Raw genomic sequence first — 18939 nt, forward strand, 5'->3', positions numbered from 1 at the left:
AATAGTAGCATTAATTGGTAGCCACCAAGCATGCCATTCAAAAACGAAAGATAGTCCTCGTTTCTAGAGGAACAAAAGGGAATATAACAGAAATGATCTCTTGGAAAAGCTTCCCCTCAAGGAGAGACTGTCTTTACACAGGAGCGTGAGGTCCTCGTTGCAGGCGGGGAGGTTCCAGGGAACGATGCCAGGGCACAGCAGGAGTTATTCCCGGCATGTAAAGAAAAGAGAAACAAAGTCCCGAGATTACTGGAGGTTCTGGGGAACTTAACATGAGAGAGGGGAGCGGGGAGTGAGGGAATTACCAGGGAGAGAGGGGAGCGGGGAGTGGGGGAATCACCAGGGAGAGAGGGGAGCGGGGAGTGAGGGAATCACCAGGGACTATCACCAGATGTGACTTTCTACAACGTGCAACTGTTGGAGCTTTGCGTGAAAAGGCTGCATGTGCTCGGGAGGTGAAAGAACATACACAGTTCGAAAGTCAGCTCCGTGACCTCCCTCAGTCCTCCCCAACCCCGTATCCGCCAGTGAAGCAAATAGCCCCTTTAGCCGGCCCCGTACCTTGTCTAGCCACACTTCTCCAGAAGTGCGGCGGGGCGGCTCGTGGTAACGTTGGCCTCCTGGCATTTCTTTTCCGCTGGGTTGTCCGTCTTCTGCTTTCCCTTCTTGGCTCTGAAACTTCTCCAAACTGCTCGGCGTCTCCTCCCTTGATCCCCGCCCGGCTTTCGCAGCGTCCTCTTCCTGGAGGCAGGCTGTTAACTCTGCCTCACTCTCTGATTGGAAAAAAGCCGGTGACGTCACAGCCGATGAGTCCTCCTCCGGCAAAGCCCAGGCCATGTTAAAGGGGCCGCAGGAATCCTGTCCACGGGGCGGAAATGAAGAAGTGTTAAAGTCCGGCTCCTGTCCAGCAGCCCCGTAACAAGGTACAATTCACATTGCCCTAATAAAGGCATAGAAATCACACCCATATTTAGACATAGCCTTTGCAGTCCAAATTCAGGCATGGCTACTTTCACTCGTACCAAAACGTCACAACAATTTCTTGGAAAATCGGCTTAAGCAGTCGAGAGGCTGCATTTCTCTCGGCGAGAATCCAGCTCCAGTGTTTCCAAGCTCCCCTCGCGTGGCGTTGGGAAATCGAGTCCTGAGACAGGTTAGAATGAATGAGGTCTGGTATGTCTAAGGTATGGAGCTGATTAGACCCTAAGAGAAATCTTGGATAGATTCTTGGCAAAGAAAACCAAACCTAGGCTACACAAATACTTACTCCCTCCTGCGTACTAGACTTCGGTTAGGTACATTGAGGTAGGCGGTTAGGTACATTGAGGTAGGCGTATTTTAGATAGCACTAGTTGAGGATTTTAGTCTGCGTATTTATGTATGTACTTGTATATGGCTTATAAAATAATACTGTAAAAGCATTGTATGGTTTCTAATTCTTTTCTCGCTGTACGCGTTATACTTTGCAGCCTGCATTATGATTGTAGCAGTTCACTTTACTTGCATGAGAAAGAAGACTGTTCAATAAATCCTTTTATTGAACACGCCCGTCTCTCTATTTCTCTGCACCTCCGTTGAAACGAAGCATGCACGATTGATTGAGTAAAATATTTATCTATTGTTTCCACAACTCTGAAGATATGTTTTTTCTTGGGGAATCAAAGTTGTGATGTTTATGCGGTTGTCAGAAACTAATCCCTTCTTGTGTATTCGAGAAGGTTTCTAGTGACCTCTGAGCTAGGTTGCACTCACTATTAAGTTTAGACGTAGGACATAGGTTGACTAGGTCTCTATCGAATATACTAAACTATAGGATATACTATTCCAATGTGCAGGGCCTATTGGGAATATAGGAACTACACTACACTAGTTGATGGCAAGCTTCCTGGGGTCAGTCAGCTTACTATGGAGGAGGACCGCTGGGCGAGTACCACACCCAGGAAAGCGTATGGAGGTGACTCAGCCAAAGGTGGGCAGGATCCCCAGCAGAAAAGTGGGAGGGACAAGGGTAAAACACAGGACTTCTCTAAAGGGCCCCAAACTAATAGCCAGGGTAAAGGTTCCCATCCCCCAGGAGATAAGAAACAAAGGGTCTCATCAGGAAAGCCTGCTGAGACCGGTCCCCACAAGTGTTTTGCATGTGACCAGGTGGGTCACATGAAGGGGTACTCCAAGTGCTCTGAGGGGGCACAGCCACCCACTGGTGTGCAGTTCAAGGTGTTGGCTAGTGTAGCACTTGGGTAGAAGGAGTACCCACAGGAAGGTGGGGACCCCACAGAAATGACCCTCGTCTCACTAGGGGATAGTGAGATGGTCCCAGGTAACCCAGTGCCGCCTAACACAAAGAAATACAGCACCTGTGTGACCATCAAAGGGAAAAGGTTAGAGGCCCTCAGATACTGGAGCCAGTCGGACCTCAGTCTGGTGTCACCTGGTCTCTGAGAAGCAGGTAGTACCATGGGCATTCCACCAAGTCATTGCGGTGGACAATTCAGAGTGACAGTGTCTGGTGGCGCAGGTTCCCTTCGAGTGGGGGGAGTTTCAGGTCCCTTGTGGGTGGTTATGAGCCCTTCCATGCCTGTAGATTGTCTTCTAGGTAATGACCCGGAGCAGTCCGTATGGAAGGATGTCGACCTCAGGTCTCACTTGGAGATGCTTGGGTTGCCAGAGTGGGCATGCATGTTCACTCGTTCAATGGTGACCAGAGAGGGTGATCAAGAGGCCTGAAACAGTGGCCCAAGTCTCTGCCAAGAGAAAGGGCAAGGGGCGTATGAAAGCGGCTCCAGAAGTTCACATGGACCAGCAGGAGACGGACCTTGAGGGGGACGCTCCAGTGCCGACAGAGGAGCAGGTAGCTGAACTGGGGGACATCTCTGAGCTGGCCCCTTAGCAGCAAGAAGGGGGTCCCACCAGGGCAAAATTATGCAAGGAGGAGAAAGAGTGCCCCTCTCTGGAGTGTCTGTGGTAGCAGGCTGCAGAGGCTGCAGACCAGGCAGCTGGTGATCAGTCTGGATCACATTGGATATACTGGGAGCATGATCTCCGGTACAGTGAGCCTAAGGTAAATTGATTACGAATTTTTAAAACTTCACTTGTGTCTCACTTTTGTGTTAAAATGGACTAAATAATTTTAAAAGCAAGCATTTACTGCGCACTTACGATCTTTGGAGCTGCCTGGGGCATTAAGGCTTGTTTTCTGAGTCTCTGCTCAGTTTTGCAGCCTGCCCGCCCCGGTCCGACTCGGTATCCAATATCGTTGAGCGGAGGGCGGGACAGGTAAGAGCCAGAGAGACACGCCCAGGCACTTCCTGAGAGCTCGAGTCGAGCGGTTAGCGCTCTAGCCTTCTAGCACACAGGGCTATTTAGCCACTCGTCGGCTCTAGCGCGCAGCGGTTGCACGCAGGGGGGCGCCTAAGCCAGCGCCTAAGACGAGCCAAAGACCAGCCCGTCTGCACCCGTCCGCGACAGGATGGGACCAGGGGCCATGGGGGAAACCAGGCATAAGGTACATAATCCTCTCTCCTCCAGGATAACCTACTCTTCTAAGACGCTTCGGGATTTACATGTAAGCCCAATACAAGCTTGTGGTAAAGATAAAAATTATTTGTTGGAGGGCCCTTTCGCTTGTATTCATTGCAGAGCCCAGTTTTCCACTCCATGCCAGATAGCCGGTGTTGATGGAAACACTTCAGTATATACTTCCTTCCCTAGAGTCAGGAAAAAAAATACCAACAGCCCTAGTCTTACCGGAAGGAAAAATATTCTTTGTAACATAAGATCTCTACCCAAACATACATCCGAAGTTTGGGACCTCATTTCCTCCACTGAGCCAGATTCATGCTTCTGCACTGAAAATTGGCTCAAACCCCACTCGACCCCCGCTATCGCTTTGGCAATTCCTATTGGATATAAAATAATTCAACTAGATCGCCTCACGAAAACTGGAGGGGGGATTGCGATCATTCATAAACAGGAAATTATCTGTACCACAGTAGCAGAACTAAGCACGCCTGACATTGAACTACTTATTTTTAAAATTGCCCTATCTCCTAAACATACAAGGATGGGTGCTTTAGTATACCGTCCTCCTGGACCCAGTACTAATTTCTCAAATATTTTACTTGAGAATCTTGCACCCTATGTAATGACAGAGACTTTCTATTAGTTGGAGATTTCAACATACATAGCGAACTGAAAGAATGCAAAGAAGCACAATCCACCCTTAATGATCTTTTCCTACTAGGACTAATACAATGTAATGTGGGCCCAACACACCAGGCTGGGCACACCCTAGACCTAATTTTAGCTAATTTCCCCACAGTCACCTGCTCCCCTCCTATTCAAGTCAGCTGGACTGACCACTTTATTATTGAGTTTTACACCCCCTGCCCAAAACCTACTCCTCATGGGCCGATTTCTCTTCCCAGCGAACGGAGACAATGGCATAAAGTCAATATAACTGCATTTTCAGATACATTTATTGAACCTTCTTTTACCACGTCGGATCATATAGAAAATGCTCTTAATAAATTTGAAAAAGCCTCAAAGACTGTCATAGACGCTATAGCCCCTATGAAAAAATTCAGACCCCGGCCAGCTAATAAACAGGAAGTATGGTTCTCTGACAACCTTAGAACATTAAAACAAACAGCCAGGAAGTTAGAGAAAAAATGGAGGATATCTAAGCTAGAAACCGACAGAAGCATCTACTGGGAATCACTAACTATCTATCACAAAGCTATTCGCACTGCAAGGAAAACCCACATAACATCTCTTATTACTGAGGCAGATAATTCCCCTAGGGTTCTGTACCAAATATTTCAATTGCTGTCAGTTTGACAAAAGATTGTAAGTCCTGACACTTCATCCCAAAAGCTTTGTGATGAGATATCTCAATTCTTTTCAAATAAAATAGACTTGATCTATAAGAAAATAATTTACTCCAATAACACCATGACCAGCGCTGCAGGTCTCAGTTCATATGTAATAGAATGTAATCAAAATGCCTTCACTCTAGATATCTTCCCCCCTATTACCCCAAAGGAGTTGTCAGCACTCACCATGCAAATTAAAAGTGGCAGCCCCGACGACATGATTCCAGCCCTACTTATGCCTTCCTTGCTGGAGGTCCTGTGTCCCACGATGGAAAAACTCATCAATATGTCACTTAGTACAGGCTCTGTCCCAAGACAATGGAAACAGGCGCTAATCAGGCCTATTAGAAAAAACACCGCCATTCCGTGGAACGAATTAACAAATCTCAGGCCCATCTCCCTGCTTCCTTTTTTGGATAAGCTTACAGAAAAATATGTAAATCAACATCTTTCCAACTATGTTGAAATTACTGGCGGCCTAGACTATTCCCAATCTGGTTTTAGGCCGCAACACAGCACAGAGTCTACCCTTTTGTCTGTTACTGATGATTTACATATGTTTCAGGACAAAGGTTACTCTGTGATCCTAGTGTTATTAGATCTGTCGGCAGCGTTCGACACCGTGTCACACAACATCCTTATTGACTGGTTGGCGAACGTAGGAGTTAAGAACAAAGCCCTTGACTGGATAAGGAGTTTCCTAACTGATCGCACCCAGACTGTCACCATGGGTGCATATCGGTCAGCGGAGGTAGAGATTTCTAAAGGGGTGCCACTGGGCTCCTGTTTCAGCCCAACACTCTTTAACATCTATGTGGCACCCCTGGCAAGAGTGATGCGAAAATTTGGTTTCATCCCCGTGTCATACGCAGATGACACGCAGCTCCTCTTCCCCTTTGAAACTCTCACTGCTGAGTTAAAAAACTCCTTCTCTTCTGGCATGAAAGCCGTTGCACTGTAGATAGTTGGTGGACATCCACTTTGCAACGTTAGCAAAACAGAAGTTATGCTATTCGGTGAGGCCAAGCTTCTATGGCCCCCGGATTGGTGTCCTTCTGATCTTGGTATGGTCCCAGAACCCAAACAGGTCGTGAAAAACCTGGGGATCCGCCTCGATCAGGATCTGTCACTAAAGCAACACAGCAACCTTGTTGCAGGCTCATGCTTTCATGTCATTAGCATGTTGCGAAAATATTTCCCTCTATTGCCAGACACGTTCAGGAAGACCTTAGTGCAAGCCCTTGTTCTGAGCCATATTGACTACTACAATGGCCTGCTTCTATCTGCCAACGAGGGAGTGTTGGCTAGACTCCAGGTAGTCCAGAATACAGCGGCGCGCCTAGTCCTGAATACCCCTCCAAGAACAGCATCCAAACCTCTTCTACATCAGCTTCACTGGCTCTCTATACGACACAGCATATTTTAAATTTTACTCTTTATCATTCATAAAAGCATAAATGGACAAGGCCCTACCTACCTGAAACAGAAATTTACCCCTTACATCCCCTCCAGATCACTTAGATCTAGTACAAGCCATCTATTGGTAGTACCTCGTGCCAAAAAAGCCAGACACGGAGGCAGAGCGCTATCTGTAACAGGACCCACATTATGGAACCGGCTTCCTCTGACTCTTATTACAGTTTTAAGGAGTTTTCTGAATTTTAAATGAGAGGTACAGAGTCTATTTAAAAATGAGATCTAATCCACATCTGTACTCTCTCCACTGTGTATGTTAACTGGCCCAAAAGCGCAGAGATACACCAGTTGGAGTCGATTCCAGCGCTATATAAACTCATAAATAAATAAATAAGGTCACTGAGCCTGGGTCAGCTTGAGTGCTGGTGGTACCCCAGCGGTTCAGGACCTTCCTACTGGGTCAGGCTCTTGACGTGCCTTTGGCAGGACATTTGGGGCAGGACAAGACCTTTGAAAGGCTCGTCACCCACTTCTTCTGACCCCAAATGTGAAGGCAGTCAGATGGACATTGAAGGTCTTACCTAAATTGCCAGGCAAGTGGTAGGAGTGGGCAGAAGGTCAAAGCTCCTCTCCCACCTTTTCCAGTGGTTAGAACACCCTTTCGAAAGGGTAGGGATGGATATTGTGGGGCCACTGGATCCCAAGATGTACCTGTTGACCCATGGCTATCCTTGTCTTGGTGGACTATGCCACCCGGTACACAGACGCAATCCCTCTCAGAACAACAATGGCGCCAGTGGTGGGCCGGGGGTTAATGGGGATCTTTTCCCGAGTGAGGTTCCCCAGTGAGGTGGTTTCTGACAGGGGGATAATTTCATATCCAAGTATATGACATCCCTGAGAAAGGAGTGTGGTGTAACCTAAAAGTTCATCACCCCTTGCCACCCACAAGGGAAGGGTCTGGGAGAGAGATTCAACCAGACCTTGAAGGGCGTTATTAAGGGTCTAACAGAACCTATGTGGTGTAAGTGGGATGTCCTCTTGCCATGCCTTCTCTTTTCTGTGGTACCTCCCTGTATGCAGTCTCGTGGGTTCAGTCCCTTTGAACTTCTGTATGGTCACCCTGTGAGAGAACCTCTGAGTATGGTGAAGGAAGGCAGGGAGACACATCCTGGTGATCTTGCCTGGGAGCTGTTAGTTACATACTGGCCTTCAGAAACCAAACTACCCGCTTCAAGAAACTTGCGCAGACAAACCTAGAAGCCAGACAGAAAGAAATGAGGAAGTGGTATGACCAGAATGCCACTCTGGTCGCATTTCAACCTGGGCAAAAAGTGTGGGTCATGGCCCCAGTGGAACCTTGTGCCTTGCAGGACAAGTGGGCCGGGTCATTTGAGGTGGTGGAGCGCAAAAGCGATGTCCCCTACCTGGTGGGTTTGTGGGCTCCAAGAAACCCTTTGAGGGCACTGCACTTGGAACCTCTCAAAATGGGGCTTGAGGTGGTTCAAGTGAGCAGGCTCTTAGCCACAGATGATAGGAGGTCAGGAGAGGTTCACCATCCTCTTCCACCCCGTCTACCAAGGAGCGGGAGGGGTCAGTGGAAGGAGTGATCCTCCCCCCTAAACCGACTCCAGAGCAACAAAGCGAAAGTCACCAGTTGTTGGGACAGTTTTCCCCACTGTTCTCCCTGACCCCAGATGTTACTCACTGGTGTACCCATATCGTGGACACCGGTGATAGACATCTTGTGAAGCACAAGATTTACAGGTTGATTGACCGGGTCAAGGCCAGCATTAAAGAGGAGGTCTCTAAGATGTTGGCATTAGGGGTGATCAAACCTTCCAACAGTCCTTGGGCAAGCCCCGTGATCTTGGTACCACAGGCTGCTACACCCAGTGCCACTCCAGATCTGCGGTTTTGTGTGGACTACCGTGGGCTCAATGCCGTCACCAGGACTGATGTGTAAATGCAACAAATGATAGATGGAATGCTGACTTATTCAAACATTCTACCCCAGTCAAGCGACCTGGGTTAAATCCATTGTTCTCTTGCCCACTACGCCACCTCAGTTTGGACCCAGTCATATGCAAATCAGTCTTGACCCTGTGCCTCATGGCACCGGTCCAGACCGAACTGCCAAGCCAGGACCTCTCTGGACCGGAAGCAAGCATCCTTGGAACGGTTTCAGGGTATGTCACCCCTCATCAGCCAGGCTAGCTTGAATCCAGTGGCACAGTGAGCAAGGGACCCACGTCTAGGCATACCCGTCCAACTTAGCGCGAAAAGTGTTACTGCAACAAATGATGTACGGAATGCTGAATGATTCAAACACTCTCCCCCATTTAAGAGATCTGGGTTAAATCCATTCTTCTTTTGCCCACTACGCCACCCCAGTTTGGACCCAGCCATATGCAAATCAGTCTTGACCCTGCGCCTCATGGGAACAGTCCAGACCGAACTGTCAAGCCAGGTCCTCCCTGGACCGGAAAAAAGCATCCTGGGACCTGTATTGGGATATGTCACTCTTCATCAGCCAGGCTAGCTTGAATCCAGTGGCACAGTGAGCAAGGGACTCACACTTTTTACCCTAAGTGGGACAGGTATGCCCAGATGTAATGATGGGTCAGTGGAAGGTGTGATCCTCTCCCCCACACTGACTCCACAGCAGCAGAGCGACTGTCATCATTTGTTGGGACATTTTGCCCCACTGTTCTCCCTGACCCCAGGTGTTACTCATTGGTGTACCCATGACGTGGACACCGATAACAGCCCTCCTGTGAAGCACATGATTTACAGGTTGACTGACCGGGTCAAGGCCAGCTTTAAAGAGGAGGTCTCAAAGATGTTGGAAGGCTCGATCACCCCTAACACCAGCCCAGTGGTCTTGGTCCCAAAGGCTGCTGCACCCAGTGCCTCTCTAGAACTGCGGTTTTGAGTGGACTATTGTGGGCTCAATGCCATCACCAGGACTGACACACACCCCAGCTCCAGGGCTGATGAGCTCATTGATTGTTTGGGAGCTGCCAAGTTCCTCAGCATGTTTAATTAACACCTGGGTACTTGCAGATTGCCTTCACCGATGGGGCCAAGGAGAGGTCAGCATTTTGAACCCCAGAAGGAAATTACGAGTTCCGAGTGATTCCCTTTAGGTTGAAGAATGTCCATGCCACTGTTATGTTGATGTCCTCAGGATCGGTTTGTTGAATAGTATGCCCACCTCTAGATCGAATCAACTCCTGACTAGCCGTTATGGCACAGAGCATTGAGAGGATCAAACGAGGGGTAAAAGAAGGAACAAATCAGGGAAGGAAAGGAAGGGGACAGCAGGGAGGGAGATCTGTAAGACACAAACCGAGCATATGTATAAAATACTGTTTTCACAAGAACCAAGATCCCCTTACTTCCACCGTATGGGATATATACCTGGGAGGGAAAATATAATGCTTGGAGAAGAGTAGAGGTATCTGGCAGCTTAGAATTGTTGAGGTGTAACCGTAGCAAATACAAAAGCATATAACATGTATAATGTAAGCAGTTTTATCCTTCCTGAGACCCCATAGATCATGACACAGAGACCTGTGAACCTACCTATGTATCCCTCTATATATACATCACAGGGAACGAGTGTAACCATACACCTTCAGAATCCCTGTTAATAAGGAGGTAAATACAATTATAGACACCGTAATCACAATGTTTGTATGCACACTGCCACCTCTGTATATTGCATATGTTCCAAAAGAAAACCCAACACTGCTATTCGTAGGGATAATGTTCACTCAGATAATGCTTCTTATCTGGTTAAAGTTCCTTATTTGATAGAGCCAATCCAGCAAAAGAAATCAAACGGGATCCTGTGATCCCTGTCACAATAGTAACGTATCCCCAAAACCACTCCGTTGGCCGAAAACACCAAACGAGTCAATCCACAGGCTAATGTAGAACACAAACTCACGGTAACAGCCGTTACCGATCTATCCACATGACACAAGGTCTCCCACAATACAGCGATCACGCTGTGCAAACACAATGGTGCTAGGCACCCTTATCCCACCAGACACGAGGAAATAATGCAGCAGTAAGGTCCACAACTCTGGAGGAATTCCCGACACTTGCCCCCGCCGCCAGCTTCCTTTAATGACTTCCGTGTACTCGCGGAACCGCAAAGGATCACAGGAACAGTAGTTTTACCCCCAGGCATGCCGGGAAACGTAGTTCGTACCGAGTGCGATCATGACAGTACATCCCCCCTTTCAACAGAGGAGCTCACGGGCCAGGCTTAGAAGGGCATCTCTTATGGAAGGCAGAAATGAAAGCCGGGGCATGTATCCCCAACGCTGGTTCCCACGAGTTTTCTTCTGGCCCATACCCCTTCCAAGACACCAGATACCACAATCTATGTCTCCAATACTTAGAATCCAATATTCGTTTGACCTCATACTCCAGTTCTCCTTGCACCAACAGAGGAGGGAGGGGGCCGATGCTGGCCCTTTGAGTGTGAAGGTTTTAACAACGACACGTGAAACACCGGATGTATGCGCAAATGGGAAGGGAGTTTCAGCTACCGAGTGCGATCATGACAGCCACCTTTCAGACGTTGGTCAACCAGGTGTTGGCTCGGCTGGAGGAATTCAGTGCCGCCTACCTGGATGACATTGCAGTGTTCAGTTCCCGCTGGGAAGAACACTTGCAGCATCTCGGTAAAGTGTTGAAGGCGCTGCAGAGGGCAGGCCTCATGATCAAGGCCAGTAAGGGCCAGATCGGGCAGGGTTCAGTGGTGTTTTTAGTACACCAGGTACTGAGCAGCCAGGTGGTGCCCCTACAACCCAAGATTGACACAATTCTAGCTTGGGAGTTCCCCCAGACCCAGACTGGGGTTGAGAGTCTTCTTAAGAGTCCCCGGTTAGTACAGGAGGTTTAAGGAGTATGGCACCATTGTTGCCCCCTTAACATAGGCTGCTTCCTGGAAGTCAGCTAAGAAGGTGATTGGGACTGAGTCCTGCCAGAAGGCTTTTGATGCCCTGAAGGCCACCTTGTGCACGGCACCGGTGCTCAAGCCCCCGACTTCTCCAAGGAATTTGTCGTGCAGACTGATGCTTCAGAGCATGGAGTGGGAGCGGTGCTCTCACAACTGAATGAAGCCGGAGACTACTCCCTAGGGAACAGAGGTGGAGTGCCATAGAAAGAGAAGCTTTCACTGTGGTCTGAGCACTGAAGAAGCTGAGACCATACCTGTTTGGGACTCACTTCCGGGTTCAGACAGACCACAGGCCCCTCAGATGGTTGATGCAAATGAGGGGTGAGAATCCAAAATTACTGTGGTGGTCCATCTCCCTACAAGGAATGGACTTTAAGGTGAACACCGTCCTGGCACAGAACACGCCAACATAGATGGTTTGTCCAGGTTCTTCCGCCATAATGAAGACCACTCCCAGGAGGGTGGGTAGTTCTCCCTACTTTCAGCTGGAGGGGACAAGTGTGGGACTTTTGATTTCTGACCTCCCGGTTTTGACCCTGTTTTTGCTGGCGTAGTGTTTCTGTGCACTTTTCTCACTGCTGATCAGTGGTTAAGTGCAAGTGCTCCACTGTCTCGGCGTCGACCACAACGACAAGACCTGCTCCGACTGCTGGGCCCTGACTTCAAAAGCTAGGGGAGCGGTCCCGCAAGTGGCTCGAACTCCGGCAGTCGGCCACGCGCTGCGAGAGGTCCAGGTCCGGACGGAGGTTGAGAGACTGGTCGCAGGGACAGAGCCATCAGAGCTCCGGGAGTCGACATCACTCCTCCGGGTTCAAGTCGTCAGGTAAGCACAGGAAGTCGAAGAGACATCATCGCTCTTCCGACTTCCCCCGACGCTCGCGCGACGCGGCCAGGGGTTCGGGTGACACCGCCAACGCGGCTCCGTCAGAGTCGCAGGCGTTGCGGCCTGCTCCACACCTTCTGGTCCCTGGGCAGCACGCGACGCAGGAGGAGGTCGAGCGCTTCCTCATGGCCATGAGGTCCTACCTCCTCTGATGGGCTCCGCGGCGCTTTCGGGCCCAGCGGACCCGTCTGGGGGCCCGAGCGGGTCGGGAGCTTCGGTCCTGATGCCGTCGGATGCATCGGCTCTGATGGCGCCTTCGAGCCCGGCGCCGCAGGGCCCCACTGGATCCGCTTTGGGATCCGGGTCATTGCCAGACCTGACGACCTCACCGGGGCTGGTCCCTCAGGTGTCACCTCCGGCACCATCCTCGGGCGAAAGCTGTGCCCCACGGCGCCGTTCCGACGCCGGAGGCGGATCGAGGGAGACATCGGGGACAGCGCTGTTGGGCGCCGCTTTCGACGTCTCTTGGGAAGTTTCACTTCTATGAGCTGGCCCCATCCTTTGACAACCCTGATTATCAGGAGGTGGGTGATGAGGAGTATTGGGAGGGGTCTGAGGATCCTCTGGCACAGGAGTGTCAGTCCCAGGAGGACTGGACAGGTGGACTTGGGGATGCCAGTGGTCTGAACACCTCGCCAGACGCTGGCTTTGTCTCTCCTCCTTTCGTGGCTACGAAGGCGGGGGCAACTTACAGTGTGGTGTTGAGGCGGGCAGCCAAGGCCTTGGGCCTTGAGCTCCCCGTCGCGGCCGTGAGGACTAACCTCCTCAATGAGGTCCTTAAACCGCAGTCATTCTTTACTGAGCCTCTGCTGCCGTTTAATGAGGCCTTGACTGACGTTCTTTTGGGCACTTGGTCCAGGCCTGCTACGGGTTCGCCCGTAGATAGGAACGTGGCCAGATGCCACCGCCTGGCCCCAGGCAACCCATGTTTCCTGTCCACCCATCCCACCCCCGAGAGCCTGGTCATCCAGGCTTCGAATTCCCAGACCGCATTCCCGTCGGCTCCGCCGGACAGGGAATCCAAGAGGTATGAGCAGTACAGCAAAAAGGTATTGTCCTCCCTGAGTCTGGGACTGCGGTCATCCAACACCGCTTGCCTCTTTGGCAGCAATTCCGCGACCGTATCCCACAGAGAGTGGGTGTAGCGGCCCGAGTGTCTGTTGGAGGTACGGGCCAAACTCGGCCAAGCCCTTGTGGGAGGCCGAGATGCAGCAAAGTATTCTATCCGGTGTGGGCTGGATACCACCGACTCACTGGGCAGAGCGATGGCAACGACGGTGGCGATTCATCGCCACACCTGGTTGAGGTCCGCCAACTTTTCGGCCGATGTCCAGAACACACTCATGGACATGCCGTTTGATGGCCGTCGCCTTTTTGGCGACAAGACAGACCACGCGCTTGTGCGCTTTAAGGACTCCAGGGCTACAGCCAGGTCCTTGGGCCTCTCGGCCCCGCGCCAGCAAACGGGTGCCTTTGACTCCTTTCGTGGCCAAGGAAGGGGCGCCCCCACACGTGCTGCCAGCCACGCACCGCAGACTAACATCCAACGCAGTGGCGGCCGTGGCAACCGCCGTGGCAGCGGATGGGGACAACGGCGAGGCCAGTCCACACCTTCCCCCGCAGCATCCACCTCAAAACCCTCCTAGTCCGTGCTTTCAGACCCATGTGACGCCAGTGGGGGGCTGGGTTCGCCATCACCTCCACCACTGACGCACTGTCACATTGGACAGGTGGGTGCTGCAAATCGTCCAAAGGGGCTACTCCCTCCCCTGACAGGCGACCCCTCAAGCCATACCACCGCAATACCACCGCGTATCGGGGGCTCATTTGCGACTTCTGCAGGAGGACGTTATGGCCCTCTTGGCCAAGGGGGCCATCAAGCGCGTTCCTGGGCCAGAAATAGGATGTGGTTGCTACTCCCACTACTTTCTGGTACCCATGAAGGGCAAAGGAGGCCTATGCCCTATCTTGGATCTACGGAACGTCAATGGCTTCCTCCGGAAGGAGAAGTTCAAAATGCTGACACTAGCTCAGGTCCTAGCTGCCCTGGACCCAGGAGACTGGATGGTAGCGTTGGACTTGCAGGATGCTTATTTTCACATCCCTGTCCTGCCGGCCCACCGGCGTTACCTGCAGATTACGGTAGGCCACAAGCACTTTGAGTTTACCGTGCTCCCCTTCAGCCTTACCAATGCCCCACGGGTGTTCACGAAGGTGATGGCGGTGGTCCCAGCTCATCTGCGCAGGTTAGGGGTTTCAGTCTTCCCCTACCTCGACGACTGGTTGTTGAAGGCGGGCTCGCCCCACACAGTCATCAGCCACCTCCAGACTGCGGCAGATCTCCTGCACCAGCTGGGGTTTTCCATCAATGTGCCAAAGTCACAGCTGTGCCCCTCTCACAAGTTCCTCTTCATCGGAGCGGTTCTAAACTCGGCGCAGTTTCGGGTTTATCCACCCGAACAGGGGGTCCGGGATATTCAGGCTCTGATTCCACTCTTTCAGCCTTTATCCCGGGTCTCGGTCAGGTTGACGCTGCAGCTTCTGGGGCTGATGGCCTTCTGCATCCTTCTGGTGCATCACGCCCGGTGGTGGATGTGGGCTCTGCAGTGGGACCTGAAGTTTCAGTGGGCCCAGCAACAGGGCAACCTGTCCGACCATGTCCTGATCTCGGGGGGCACTCCAAGACAGCTGCAGTGGTGGATCACGGAGCGCGATTGGGTCAGCGGAAGATCCCTCTCCCTTCCCCAACCGGAGCACGTGGTTGTGATGGATGTGTCCCTCCAGGGCTGGGGAGGCCACATCGGAAAGGCAGAGATCAGAGGCCTCTGGTGTAGGTGTTCACGGACAACACCACCGCCATGTGGTACTGCAACAAACAGGGCGGGTGGGGTTGTGGACCCTATGCCAAGAGGCTCTGCGCCTCTGGCAGTGGCTGGAACATCAGGGTGTGACCCTGGTGGTTCAACACCTGGCAGGTTCTCTGAACGCCAGGGCGGACGAACTCAGCCGCCGGTGCATGATGAATCTTGAATGGCGTCTGAACTTCTACGTGGCACAAGGCCTCTTTCAGCAGTGGGGAGAGCCTTGGTTAGATCTATTCACCACAGAAGAGAACGCGCAATGTCATCAGTTCTGCACATGGAATTTCCAAGGCGGCACTCGCTCGGAGACGCTTTTTGTCGCGAGTGGAGTTGCGGTCTGTTGTACACTTTTCCGCTTATACCACTTCTGCCCAGAGTGCTGAAGCAGATCAAACGCGAACGGGCCCAAGTCATCCTTGTGACTCCGGACTGGGCGCGAAGGTACTGGTATCCCGAGCTACTCAGTATGTCAGTCGATCCCCCGGTTCATCTGCCTCTTCAGGAGGACTGTCTGTTGCAGCAGCAGGGGACGGTCCTCCACCCGAACCTGTCCAGTCTCCACCTCCATGCTTGGAGATTGAGCGGCGACAGTTGAGGCCATTTGACTTGCCTCCTCAAGTCTGTGGAGGGATGCCTGGCTGCCAGAATGACATTACAAAGTCGGTATACGCCTGCAGGTGGAACAGATTTGTGGCATGGTGCACAGCAAAGGCTCTGGATCCTTTCAATGCCCCTCTTTATGAGGTTCTCCTCTTCCTTCTTTCTCTTGCCCAGCAGGGCTCTGCTCTGGGCACTACCAAGGGCTACCTTTCTGCCCTTTCAGCCTTCCTAAGGCTGCCTGATCAACCTTCTTTGTTCAAGTCCCCTATTGTAAATCGTTTTCTGAAGGGCATCACACACATGTTCCCTCCTGTTCCGTTTGTGATGCCTCATTGGGACTTGAACCTTGTTCTTACGTTTCTGATGTGCGCTCCCTTTGAGTCACTTCACAACTGTCCTCTCCGCCTTCTTACTCTGAAGACTGCTTTCCTGGTTGCCATCACCTCTGCCAGGAGAGTGAGTGAGCTCCAGGCCTTTCATCTAAACCCCCTTTCCTTGCTGTCCATCCGGACAAGGTTGTGTTGCGGACTAGGCCTTCTTTCCTGCTCAAGGTTGTCACGGCCTTCCACATCGGGCAGTCTATCACCTTGCCCACCTTCTTTCCGCCACCGCATCCCTCTAAATAGGAAGAGCGGCTCCACCGTCTGGACCCAAAACGTGCTCTCTCGTTCTATCTGGATCGCACACGCCAGTTCCGGGTGGATGACCTACTCTTTGTTGGTTACGTGGGCGCTAAGAAGGGTAAGGCGGTGCACAAGCAGACCATCTCTCGGTGGATCATCTTGTGTATCCAGGCATGTTACTCCTTGGCTAAAAAGGAGCCCCCTGTTGGATTGCGGGCTCATTCCACTCGGGCCATGGCGACTACAACTGCCCTGGGCCGGGCTACAACTGCCCTGGGCCAGGGAGTGCCCTTGCAGGATATTTGCCAGGCAGCTACGTGGGCCTCGCTGCACACATTTGGAAAACACTATTGCCTGGACCGTCAAGTCCCGAGGGATGACTTCTTTGGCCGTTCCGTCCTCCAGGACTTTCTGGTGTGATTATTGGTTCACAGACCCACCACCGGGGTTGGTATTGCAAGGCTACCTGTCCCCCATAAGACAGAATGGGGAGTTTGTTTATAACATCTTATATACATAACTGGCCCGGGAATTTCGTAGGAAGATAACGTTTAGAATGCCTGAACTCAGAATGTAATTAGTTTCTGTGATTGAGCAAGAAAATACCTGCTTTCTAGAAGTGATATTTTCAGTCATCTTGTGTGCCTCTCGTGATTACCTGTCTGGGTTTTGGATGACAGAAGGCTGGGGAGCAGGAGTGGCTCCAGATAGTCTAGGTGGGTCATGAAAGGGCTGGGGGAGCAGGAGTGGCTCCAGATAGTCTAGGTGGGTCATGAAAGGGCTGAATATACCTGAGCTGCAATTGGCAGAGGGGGATGAGATTTACTTGCACCTCAAAGGGCCTGGTCTGCCTCTGACCATGCCATCTCCAACTCCAGCCAGGAAGTCACACTAGAGAAGGCAGAACTGGTTCTGGCTGGGCACAGACACTATATGCCTAAGAGATTAAAGGATTTTGGGATATAAATATTGGGGCCCAGACCCCTGACTTTTAGAACTCTTTTGGACCAAGAAGACAAGCTGGAGCAGCTGAGGAGGAACTACCACATTGCTGTGTGCTTTGCTGTGTGCTGTGTTGGCATGCAGTCGCTGCTTCTGTCTTGGGCAGTAAAAGGTCTGGACTGAATTTTCTGCAATATACTTTTGTGAGTTTCTCCAAGGGCTTGAGGTAGAGCTTTGCTGTTCCTGAGACTTCTTGAACAGGGGAAAAGACTTGAAGCTCTTCTGCCTTCTGCACTGGGGACTGTGTGTTTTGTGCTGCAACAGAAGAAGAAGCAACACGATGCCTTAGACGACGATGCACCGCAACCTGTATTCAGCACACTCCGCACCGCCTCGCTTCACAATGACTCCTTGGTATCCCTGATGACGCCGCTCCTCGCCAAAATCTACGCCACTGCTTGCACCATGGTTCGAGGGCACCGCTCTGTAAGTTACACGACGCACCACCCTCATCCCGCACCGCAGCCTTGGCCTATCAACGCTGGCACCATCGACTCCCGTTCGTCAGCCGATGACAGCACTTCAGCAACGATGAGGCCGCTGCTTTCACTGTGACCTGCCAGCATCGCAACAAGCACAGCATTCACTTCGCATGCGACCCTGGTTTCACCAACGACGCCATCTGATGCTGCCACCGAGCAGCTTCTTGCACTGCGACTTGAGGGCACCACACGCCCCACCGCTGCACTTCGTACCGCAGCACCCAACGCTTACCGACACCAGCGGTCCTGACTTCAATGGAGAGGAGTGCGTTCTGCAATGTGTGTGACTTCAAGGGCCCTGACGACTCCTGCACCGACCTCCGGAACCGACGCCTGCAGACACTGTGCTTTTGAAAGCTCGACAAGAGATCGCAGACGCCCTGCATTTCTAAAAGGTACAGTTTGCGGGTCTTCATGACTCAGTTCTGGCTGACCGCGTCTTGCGGTCAAGCTACAGTTTGGATTTGTTTGTTCACAACGCCGTGATAGCCCCGCACGGAGCTATTGACATCAAAATATGCTTGAAAAACAGTTCCTTGATAACTTAAAAATCCACAAAACAGTATTCAAAACAGTATTTAAAAATCTTATCGTTTTTGGTCTTGTGTTATGCATATAGAAATATTGGATAATTTTCTAAACTGGTGTGGTGTCATTTTGTAGTGCTTACACTGTATTACCGTTGGTTATGTGCAAATGCTTTACACACTGCCTCTAAGATAAGCCTGACTGCTCGTGCCAAGCTGCCAAGGGGGTGAGCAGGGGTTATTTTAAGAGTATAACTCCCTTATCCTGACTAGAGTGCTGGTTTTGCCTGGCTTTGGCACATGCCCTAGCCTACCAAATGCCCTATTTCTAACAGGTGGTGACAGTGGAAAACAAGGACAAGAGACCATCTGCCCTAAAGTGTCCGAGTTCAGTGTGCATGCAATCGTCATGATGTATGATGCATGTTTTATATATTCCTTCCCACTTACACATTCTCGAGCTTCTTCTTAATTTTTAAACTAGGTGGAATGTTGGGAGCATTCAGATACTGGTTCCTTTGGGAGAACATTTTATTTTGATTTGCACATAAAATGAATGCTGCTGATGAAACATTTAGACCCTGAGTACCATGCTGAAATCACAAGCATTCCTGAATCCCTTCTCACAACAAGGAAAAAATGTCACAAGTAATTGAAATATAATCCTGTAAACTGCTCTTTTGAACCCTATTT

The sequence above is a fragment of the Lissotriton vulgaris genome, unplaced genomic scaffold, assembly GCF_964263255.1.
Source record: "Lissotriton vulgaris unplaced genomic scaffold, aLisVul1.2 SCAFFOLD_617, whole genome shotgun sequence".
Classification (NCBI taxonomy): domain Eukaryota; kingdom Metazoa; phylum Chordata; class Amphibia; order Caudata; family Salamandridae; genus Lissotriton; species Lissotriton vulgaris.